Source organism: Moschus berezovskii, chromosome X (assembly GCF_049115385.1).
Source record: "Moschus berezovskii isolate FMDL1 chromosome X, NW_MosBer_1.0, whole genome shotgun sequence".
Classification (NCBI taxonomy): Eukaryota; Metazoa; Chordata; class Mammalia; order Artiodactyla; family Moschidae; genus Moschus; species Moschus berezovskii.
The window spans coordinates 46,525,594-46,537,138 of record NC_142488.1 but is presented as its reverse complement, the minus strand read 5'-3'; the positions used below and the strand labels follow the sequence as shown (position 1 = coordinate 46,537,138).

Sequence of the window (11,545 nt, the reverse complement as noted above, 5' to 3'; positions counted from 1 at the left end):
CTAGATGGACCTTGGTTGGCAAAGTAATGTCTCTGCTTTTTATATGCTATCTAGGTTGGTCATAACCTTCCTTCCAAGGAGTGAGCGTCTTTTAATTTCATGGCTGCAATCAGCATCTGCAGTGATTTTGGAGCCCCCAAAAATAAAGTCTGACACTGTTTCCACTTTTTCCCCATCTATTTCACCGTGAATGGATGGGACCAGATGCCATGATCTTAGTTTTCTGAATGTTGAGCTTCAAGCCAACTTTTTCACTCTCCTCTTTCACTTTCATCAAGAGGCTTTTGAGTTCCTCTTCACTTTCTGCCATAAGGGTGGTGTCATCTTCATATCTGAGGTTATTGATATATCTCCCGGCAATCTTGATTCCAGCTTTTGCTTCTTCCATCCCAGCGTTCCTCACGATGTACTCTGCATATAAGTTAAATAAGCAGGGTGACAGTATACAACCTTGACAACCCCTTTTCCTATTTGGAACCAGTCTGTTGTTCTATGTCCAGTTGTAACTGTTGCTTCCTGACCTGCATACAGGTTTCTCAAGAAGCAGGTCAGGTCGTCTGGTATTCCCATCTCTTTCAGAATTTTCCACAGTTTATTGTGATCCACACAGTCAAAGGCTTTGGCATAGTCAATGAAGCAGAAATAGATGTTTTTCTGGAGCTCTCCTGCCCTTTTGATGATCCAGTGGATGTTGGCAATTTGATCTCTGGTGCCTCTGCCTTTTCTAAAACCAGCTTGAACATCTGGAAGTTCACGGTTCACGTTTTCCTGAAGCCTGGCTTGGAAAAATTTGAACATGACTTTACTAGAGTGTGAGATGAGTGCAATTGCGCGGTAGTTTGAGCATTCTTTGGCATTGCCTTTCTTTGGGATTGGGGTGAAGACTGACCTTTTCCAGTCCTGTTGCCACTGCTGAGTTTTCCAAATTTGCTGGCATATTGAGTGCAGCACTTTCACAGCATAATCTTTCAGGATTTCAATTAGCTCAACTGGAATTCCATCACCTCCACTAGCTTCGTTCGTCGTGATGCTTTCTAAGGCCCACTTGATTTCACATTCCAGGATGTCTGGCTCTAGGTGAGTGACCACACCATCCTGATTATCCTGGTCAGGATCTTCAGGAAAGGGTAATAAACACTCAGATTTCTAGCCTCTCTGCTTTCTCAGTATATACATTTTCTGCTTTATTTACTAACTCTACAGAGTGCTTGTGTGAATGAAAGACACGCCCTGAGCAAAGCAAATGATGAGTCCTGCTCTGCGGTTTCATGGTGCCTTGTAATGACTGAAGGCAGTCCCAGAAAGGGAGCCTCATTGGGGGTTTATACAGACCTGCCAATGCCAAGAGACACCCAAGGTCCCTGCAAGGGGGTGGCCAGAAATGAGCGAAGCATATGTACCGAACTATCCTTTCTTAGTCAGCTTTGCTTGGTCTCTTTGACCATTTCATAATTGCGTGGGGAATTAGAATATTAACTTAATCTGTCAGATTACAGACTTTCAAGGGACTTGTGATCTATGCTGTTACTATGTACTTTTTCTTAGACTCCAAGTATGGAAGCGCCTAGCCTTCCTAGGAGCTGAAGGTTACAAAAGCACATTTGGGAGTGAGGCAGAGCTGTAGCTCCAGAAACATCTCTCAGGCTAGAAGTTACTCTCTTTGCTGCCTGGCTCAGGGGCCAGCAACCTGAAATTGAGTCTTTGTCATGGTTGTACCTCCGATCTATGTGGATAGAAGTGTTGCTGAATGACCACGAGCTTTTTGAGGACACAGATCAGGAATTACAGGATGTGGTTAGATTGCAGTTACAATAGGCTTCTTCCTTTGGTAGTGCTAGCTCTTAATGGACCAGAGGAGGCTGTCTGGTAATTTTTGTCTCAACTCCTTAGATATTCTTTTCTGTGGAATCTGTGGAAATGAACTAGAAGGATTGATCCTAGTAGCTTGAGGACAAAAATCACTTTTTCCTCGCTGGCCAAGCCTCCACGAACTTTTTTGCTATGCTGGTGTGGTGACACTCAGAAGGCACTTCTCAGTTTTTGTTTGTCCCTTTATGACTCAGCATTTCTACTATGGTTTGGGTTTCCCTGGTGGCTCAGCTGGGAAAAAATCCACCTGCAATGTGGTAGACCTGGGTTCGATCCCTGGGTTGGGAAGATCCCCTGGAGAAGGGAAAGACTATGCATTCCAGTGTTCTGGCCTAGAGAATTCCATGGGCTGTATAATCCATGGCATCGTAAAGGGTCAGACACAACTGAGTGACGTTCGCTTTCACTTTCAGGACTATATTCAGGGAAGTGCACAGGCACATTTAAGAGGGATACTTCCCCGAGTAATGCTAGCTTGGGAAACATTCCAGGAAAGCTACTGTGTTCCACCCCAGGTGGCATCAGAGGAAAAGGGCAAACCAAACAAAGGTCTTGTTGGTATGGAACTAAATCATTTTGGGATGCCATCAGGTCTATCCCTGGTTCATCTCCACCCCACCTCAGTGGTAGAATCAGGAGGGAAGAGTAAGGCAACTGCGTCAGTAAGGGACAGACTAAGCCCAACCAGGGAAGGAAAGCTTTGGTGGAAAGTCTGTCTACACTCCCATCTAGAGCAGGGAGGGATGCCTCCAGTGGAAAGAAGCCCACGGCTGTGAATGCCGCTTTTTTCTCTCTTACAGATAGGAGTTAACAGTTCCACAACCACTCCTTTAAAACGTGTTTTAAAAAACTGGGACAGGTTTGATTGCACAAATTTTAAAAAGACACACCTGATCTTCTGTGATACTGAATGGCCAAAGCATCCTTTGGAAGACAGGGCAAACTGGCTTGTTGAAGGGTCTCAATTATAATACTGTTTTGCAATTAGACCAGTTCTGTAGAAACAAGAGAAATGGGTAGAGTGATATGTGTTGCTCTTTATCTCTCTGCAAGGCATGCCAGACCTGTGTCCTAAGGATACAGATTTGGTTGTAAAGCCTTCAGCTCCCTCCTGTCCTCTTACTCTACCTCTGCCTCTGTATCTGGGGCTCACAACTGAGCAAGCTGAGGGTCAAGGAACTCCTCCAAGAAGGGTTACCTCAGTCTCAATAGAAGTTTAAACAACTCCAGTTCCAATGCAGCCTCAGACTTCTTTGGTTTCAATAGGAACTCAGACAGCCAAAGGAGAGGAGGTGCAAACAACCAAAATTAAGGGTAAAATGCAAGATAGAGAAAAGGATGAAACAGAGGATGAGGAGGAGGATGAGAAAAAGCAGGTTTCTCTAATTTATCCCCGGGGACGTATATGAAAGGTAGCTAGGGGGGCTGAGGAATAGACACACAACTTTCTGCCTCTTCAAGAGGCCCCCACTGGGAAAAATAACCAATCCATAAAAATCCATAAGCCCTTTTCTTAGCCAGTGGTAAGAAAGAGAGATCTGGGAGACTATTTAGAGGACCAAAAAGTACATAGAAACGTTTACAGGGCTAATTTTACTTTATGAGCTTACTTGGAGAGATGTAATACATGTCTTGGGACAGATGCTGACCCCTGACTCAAAAACTTGAGTTTGGGGGGAAGCTACTACTTTTGGAGATGAAGAACGTGAGACAAGGGGAGAGAGGGAACACAGAATAGCCCTTTCCTCCCTACTGGGAGCATAACGGTTCCCAAAGCAGACTCACTTTGCTGGATGTATTCTTGGACTCAAGCAAGCACATGCTGAGACCTAAGACTATGCTAAGTCGGCTGACATAGAAAAGGGAGAGCAGGAAATTCCTTGTAAATTCTTAGATAGACTACGGGAGGCTCTCCACTAGTTTACTGATGTTGATCTCAAAATTGCAGAGGGGGAAATGACCTTATAAGAGATTTTCTCACTCATTCAGCTCCAGATATTCACCATACATTATGAAAACAGGCATTTGGACCAAATAAGTCTTTAGAAAAACTGTTGCAGCATATTATGGTAGAGAATATGAGGAGGAAAATAGGAGGAAAAAAGTAAATAGGCAAAAGACTGAAGACCCAACAAAGGCTGTTAGATCCACTCTGAAACAGCTTGAAAAAATGTCCGGAGGAACCCAGGTGAAAATGAATGAACTTGTTATTAGTGTGAAAAGGATGGGCATCTCAAGCAGAATTGCCCTGTGGCATCTAAGCTGCTCCTTGCTTCATGTCTGATCTACAAAGGACCATACTGGAGAAGAGATTGCCCTCCAAGGTGTAGGCCCCAGGATTTAGACTCTAGACAATTGGGACTGAAGGTGCCCAGGGGTCCCCACACAATCTTCCATCCTAATAACACCTGAGGAACCCCAGATGTTAATGACTGTGGGGGCAAATCAGTCAGTTTTCTTTTGGACCCTGGGGCAACTTTCTCTATGCTCACTAAAGCCCCTGGCCTGCTTTCTCCTGATCCACTACCAGAATGGGACTGTAAGGACTAGCCAAACGCTATTATTTCAGTCATCCTTTAAGATGCAACTGGGACTCTGCTCTTTTCTTATGAGTTTCTGATTGTGCCAGAGTTTCCCTTACCCCTTCTGGGGAGGGATATTCTGAACAACGTCCATGTCTCTGTTTTCATGAATATGGAACCTGTTCTTTCTCTCACATTAATTGAACAAAATATAAATCCTAAAGTGTGGGCCGATGGAAAAACTGTGGGTCAAGCACAAAATGCTGCTCCTGTCATTCAGTTCAGTTCAGTTCAGTTCAGTTCAGTCGCTCAGTCATGTCTGACTCTCCGCGACCCCATGAATCACAGCACGCCAGGCCTCCCTGTCCATAACCAACTCCCGGAGTTCACTCAAACTCATGTCCACAGAGTCGGTGATGCCATCCAGCCATCTCATTCTCTGCCGTCCCCTTCTCCTCCTGCCCCCAAACTTTCCCAGCATCAGAGTCTTTTCCAGTGAGTCAACTCATCACATGAGGTGGCCAAAGTATTTCAGTTTCAGCTTTAGCATCAGTCCTTCCAATGAACACCCAGGATTGATCTCCCTTAGAATGGACTGGTTGGATCTCCTTGCAGTCCAAGGGACTCTCAAGAGTCTTCTCCAGCACCACAGTTCAAAAGCATCAATTCTTCGGCGTTCAGCTTTCTTCACAGTCCAACTCTCACATCCATACATGACCATGGGAAACATCCATAGCCTTGACTAGACCGACCTTGGTTGGCAAAATAATGTCTCTGCTTTTTAATATGCTATCTAGGTTGGTCATAACTTTCCTTCGAAGGAGTAAGCGTCTTTTAATTTCCTGGTTGCAATCAGTATCTGCAGTCATTATCAAGCTCAAAGACCCTCATCTATTTCCACACCGAAAGCAGTACCCACTAAAGCCCAAGTTTAAGGAATGGTTAAAACCCATCATTGAACATTTAAAGGAACAGGGGCTATTAATTCCTTGTAATAGCCCATGCAACACTCCTATTTTGGGTGTTAAAAAAGTCAAATGATAAATGGAAACTTGCTCAAAACGTACAAATAATAACTGCCTAGTCCTTATACTTTTTTATCTGAAATTCCTAAATGAGCCAAACATAAGACAAATGAGAGGATTATTGGGCATTACAGGCTACTGCTACATTTGGATTCTGGGTCATGAGGAAATTGCCCAGCATTTATATAAACTTATAACTGAGATTCAGGAGGCCCAAACTGACAAGCTAGTTTGGTCCCCAGAGACTCAAAAGACTTTTAAGACTCTTCAAACTGCTCTCTTGCAGCCTCCCGCTTTGAGTTTGCCCATAGGATCGGAGTTAAGTTTGTTACTGAAAAAATAGGATGAAAGTGAAAGAGGAGAGTGAAAAGGTTGGCTTGAAGCTCAACATTCAGAAAACAAAGATCATGGCATCTGGTCCCATCTCTTCATGGGAAATAGATGGAAAAACATTGGAAACAGTGTCAGACTTTATTTTTCTGGGCTCCAAAATCACTACAGATGCTGATTGCAGCCATGAAATTAAAAGACGCTTACTCCTTGGAAAGAAAGTTATGACCAACCTTGATAATATATTAAAAAGCAGAGACATTAGTTTGCCAACAAAGGTCCGTTTAGTCAAGGCTATGGTTTTTCCCGTGGTCATGTATGGATGTGAGAGTTGGACTGTGAAGAAAGCTGATCGCTGAAGAATTGATGCTTTTGAACTGTGGTGCTGGAGAAGACTCTTGAGAGTCCCTTGTACCACAAGGAGATCCAACCAGTCCATTCTAAGGGAGATCGATCCTGGGTGTTCATTGGAAGGACTGATGCTAAAGCTGAAACTCCAATACTTTGGCCACCTCATGCGACGAGTTGACTCACTGGAAAGGACTCTGATGCTGGGAAATGTTGGGGCAGGAGGAGAAGGGGACGACCGAGAATGAGATGGCTGGATGGCATCACTGACTCTGTGGACTTGGGTTTGGGTGAACTCTGGGAGTTGGTGATGGACAGGGAGGCCTGGCGTGCTGTGATTCACGGGGTCGCGGAGAGTCGGACACGACTGAGCAACTGAACTGGACTGAACTGAAAAAACAGGCTATGGGCTTATAGGTTAAGTGTAATTGCTACTATTGTTTTGCTAATGCCTAAAGTTCATAAGTTTACTAATGCACAAAATCTTACTGTACTGACTGATGTAAGTGGGATCTTAAACACTAAAGTTCAGAATTACAATGGTTCTGCCTTTAAAGCTACTCTAACTCAAGGGGTATCAAAAGCTCTAGGAATATAATATCACTTACACTGTTCCTGGAGACCCAAATGCTCAGGAAAGTTGAAAAGTCTGATGACATTAATAAGAGGCATCTGCATAAGCTATCTCAGGAAACACAAGACAGTTTGTTTAAAGTTTTACCCATAGCTTTAATGAGGGCTTGAACTGCCCCTAAAAAAAGAGACTGTCTCTATGGCAGACGGTTTTTGTGCACAGACATTGTCACAGACCCTGAAGCCTTAGAATTAACTATGTGACTCAACTAACAGCTTTTCAACAAACATTACGAGAACTCCAGGAGGTGACCCCTTACCCAGCCTCCATAATCGGTCTAATTGCTGGGTCTGCGGAACACTCCCCTCTTCATCAGTTGAAGGCTTCCATGGTGGGTTTCTCCGTTTCAAGGAAAAGACTTTCTTCAACTCTGTCAATATCTTCACCAACAATAATCACGTGTGATGCCTCTCTAATTTGATTATATCTAGCAATCCTATGGAGAAGGAAATGGCAACCCACTCCAGTGTTCTTGCCTGGAGAATCCCAGGGACAGGGGAGCCTGGTGGGCTTCCGTCTATGGGGTCACACAGAGTCGGACACGACTGAAGTGACTTAGCAGCAGCAGCAGCAGCAGCAATCCTATGGAGAAGGAAATGGCAACCCACTTCAGTGTTCTTGCCTGGAGAATCCCAGGGACAGGGGAGCCTGGTGGGCTTCCATCTGTGGGGTCACACAGAGTCGGACACGACTGAAGTGAATTAGCAGCAGCAGCAGCAGCAATCCTAAGATGAATTGGTGTAACACTTTGTACCTTAACTATGGACATAATGTGACTTTTAATTTTGATTATGTTTTAACTTGGTTTAATGTCTATTCTGCCTTACATCTGTAATTGTATAATGCAGTTTGTTTCTAACCTTCTGAAAGCTTTTAAGTTACAAATGGTTGTCCAGGTTCCTATGAGTGCCACAGCCTCCTCCAACGATTACTTGGGGCTCCGGGATCAGAGACCCTCAATATGAGGGTTAGAATAATACGTTGCCTCAATAATTTAAGGACAATGCCCCTCAACAGCAGGAAGTAGTTATGGAATGAAAATGACACCCCTTTCTACTGGCAATATAATTCTCCTAAAAGAAAAGTGGGGGGGGGATTAGCGAGTCAATTTCTAGGTAGGTGGATAAGAAGTCTGGGGTCCCTGAGGAGGAGAAAGGGGTCTGGGGCTTTCATACAGGAGATAGGCATCTGGAGTTCTCAAGGAGGAAAGGACAGTTTTTGTTTTATTTTTCTCTATGTTCCTTAGTAAGGATTATATAACAACAATGTATCCTGCTTGAGGACAGTTTCTCCTTCTTGAAAACCTTCTGACTAATCCTGTTATCTTAAAATGTATATTATGGGAGTGGGTATGGTAAGATATTTCTATTGTTAGTTATAATCCTGTCATCTTAAAATGTAAATTGTTGGAGTGGGTCTACTATGATCTTTACAACCTTGAAACATTCTTTTGATTTACTGTAATAACCAGTTTAAAAAGTATATGACTTCCTTGCTAAGACTAGTGAGGGGGGCACTCCCAACCCCCTTCTGATGTCTATGTCAGAAGCTTTCTCTGTCCCTTTTTATACTTTAACAAAACTCTGCTACATAAAAGCTCTTGAGTGATCAAGCCTGTTCCCTGGTCCCAAAGCTAAATCTTCTTTGGAGATCACGAATCTGATATTGTTCATGGTAAGCTATCAACAGAATATGATAATCCAAATTTTGTAATCTAAAATAACTTTCATTAAGAAATTTGATGGCTCTACTTTTGGCATGGAGGGGATCCCCACAGTAGTTGCAGACAATGAGGGTGCTGCCATGGCCCAGGGAGCCACAACCATGCTGCTTCCGTCTTCCATCTCCCCTCCTGCCCTCAACCCAGAGCCCAAAGTAGATGAGGAGGGACTGCCGCTTCTGCCCAGGACAGAGGCTCCAGGCTGCTCAGACTCCCAGTTCGCTTCTTGAGCTGCAGCCTGGGTGCATCCTGGACTGCTTGAGGGGACGCTTCAAGGATGACGATGAGGAATTGGAAGAGGATGAGAATTTCGAGGAGGAAGAACAGGAGGAAGAGATGAATCACTTTTTGCTGAGGCTGAAGTGGGGCCAGCCAGACTCTCAGAAGGAGGAGGAGAACCTGATTAATCTTACTGAGCCTGCCCTGTACATCTTGTGTTTCATTTGCAAAGGTTAATTAATAAATGCAACTACAATTACAAAATGTCTTCATACATTTTGTAAAAGCTGCATTGTGAGACACTTTTACTATAGCCACAGATGTCCAAAATGCAACATAGTAGTACATCAGACACAACCTCTTTACCACATAAGTTTGGACCAAGGGTTAAAAGACATAGTGTAAAAATCAGTGATCAATCTAAGAGAAAAAAGCAAATGCATGATTTCTATAAACAAAGGGGTCTCAGTTCAGTTCAGTTCAGTTCAGTCGCTCAGTCGTGTCTGACTCTTTGCGACCCCATGAATCACAGCACGCCAGGCCTCCCTGTCCATCACCAACTCCCGGAGTTCACTCAAACTCATGTCCATCGAGTTGGTGATGCCATCCATCCATCTCATTCTCGGTCGTCCCCATCTCCTCCCACCCCCAATCCCTCCCAGCATCAGAGTCTTTTCAAGTGAGTCAACTCGTAGCATCAGGTGGCCAAAGTATTGGAGTTTCAGTTTTAGCATCAGTCCTTCCAATGAACACCCAGGATTGATCTCCTTCAGATTGGACTCGTTGGATCTCCTTGCAGTCCAAGGGACTCCCAAGAGTCTTCTCCAGCACCACAGTTCAAAAGCATCAATTCTTCGGCGATCAGTTTTCTTCACAGTCCAACTCTCACATCCATACATGACCACGGGAAAAACCATAGCCTTGACTAGATGGACCTTGGTTGGCAAAGTAATGTCTCTGCTTTTTAATATGCTATCTAGGTTGGTCATAACTTTCCTTCCAAGAAGTAAGTGGCTTTTAATTTCATGGCTGCAATCAGCATCTGTAGTGATTTTGGAGCCCAAAAAAATAAAGTCTGACACTGTTTCCACTGTTTCCCCGTCTATTTCCCATGAAGTGATGGGACCAAATGCCATGATCTTTGTTTTCTGAATGTTGAGCTTCAAGCCAACCTTTTCACTCTCCTCTTTCACTTTCATCAAGAGGCTTTTTAGTTCCTCTTCACTTTCTGCCATAAGGATGGTGTCATCTACATATCTGAGGCTATGGAAGCACCTAAAGCTGCTGTTCCACAGCCAGTCCCTTCAAGCAAAAGGAAAGCTTAAAATGTCTTAGATTCAATGTTTCCTATTCCACCTGAACTTGATACGTCTTTATTACTAGAGTTTATTTGTGTTGATGAAGGCACAGGACATTTTAAGCCACTGGAAAAGAAGTTTGTCTGAATTTCACGAGAAGTAACTATTGGACATGTAGAAAAATTCTTCAGAAGAAAAGTGGGTCTTGATTCAGCTAGTCAGGTAGATATCATCTGTGGGAATCACTTGTTAGAGCATATCAAACTCTAAAGGAAACATGACATGTAATAAGTGATGCAGCAATGAAGGACGGTCTGCTGATCCTTCATTATGGACTTGTGGTTTCTCTTTTGAAAATTACTTGGATGATTCTAATGGCATTATGAGGAGGGAAACACAATAAGGACATTTATGCAGGATTGCATTCTCACCAAAAATTTTCATGAAACATGTAATTGCTATCACTTTGTGCTGTTTGAGACATAACTGGTCTATTTTCATCAAAAAGAATCATGGGATTTATAAGTACAACTTGGAATGATAGAATGCATCTGTTTTACTAGAGACTACATGTAAAAAGCTTCCATAGGTCACAGGGAAAATTTGTAAAGCATTGAATTTTTATGATTTCAGATACTTTGGCATTAATTTTGTTTCCTAATCATTGAGGTAAGTCAGTTACTGTTTCTGTCTTCATTGAGCCACAACACCTTCAAGTTGGTTCAGATTCTGCTCTCTGCAATGGCGTCAGTTGTGCAGTCACTTTTGGAAAATAAGTGTGCTTTTGAATTGAAAATTTAAAGCAAGGCTTTGTTAAATGACAAGATGTACCTCTTAAAAAACACCAAAATAATGGTGTTTTGTATGTGCCATAATATTTTGAACTTGTATCCTCTTTTTTTAACCAGCAATGCTAGTAAAGAGATATTATTCACTGCTAAATGGGATGAATTAGAATTCTGTGTAGATTTTACAGCCTATACCATAAGCCTTCACTGCAATGATGACATCTTTAACATATCTTACAAGGGGTGCCTCTTTGCAACAATATTTGTAATTTTTAAATGTTAGTTTGATTAACATTCATTTTGCATACATAGTATGATTGTCAGTACCTAAGGGTACTGCTTTTGAAAATAATTTAAAAATTTGAGTAAATTTGAGAAGCTTACAGAATATTTATTCTTTATTTACAGAATACTTTATTACTCAATTAAAGAATTCATTATTTCCTCAGTAAGTCAGTTTAATTTCATTTTCCTATTCCTTTGTCACTGGGATAAAGAATATGGGTATTTGAGAGCTCACTCACTTGCATGCAAAGATTTCAGTTTTAAAGATTACTTTGACTAAAATTAGCATTATGATTGATGCTTTCTAAAAGAAATAATTTGTAGACCTTATATCACTGCAAAATTTCCAAATATGCATAAAAACAATTAGAGAAATATTGTTAGCTGTTTTATAAAGTATTTCTGAATTTTGTATAAATCTTTTCTAACATTTAATACAAATTTTAATAAAAAATTATTTTAACTTAAAAGTAAAAGGAACCTCAATGAACTCACTGAGTTTAGGAT

The 11,545-nt window shown here is 42.3% G+C and overlaps 1 pseudogene; it reads left to right on the top strand.

Annotated features, from left to right (window-relative positions):
* Positions 1 to 8,486: 8,486 nt before the first annotated feature.
* Positions 8,487 to 10,351, top strand: LOC129563867 (polycomb group RING finger protein 6-like; annotated as a pseudogene).
* Positions 10,352 to 11,545: the final 1,194 nt, after the last annotated feature.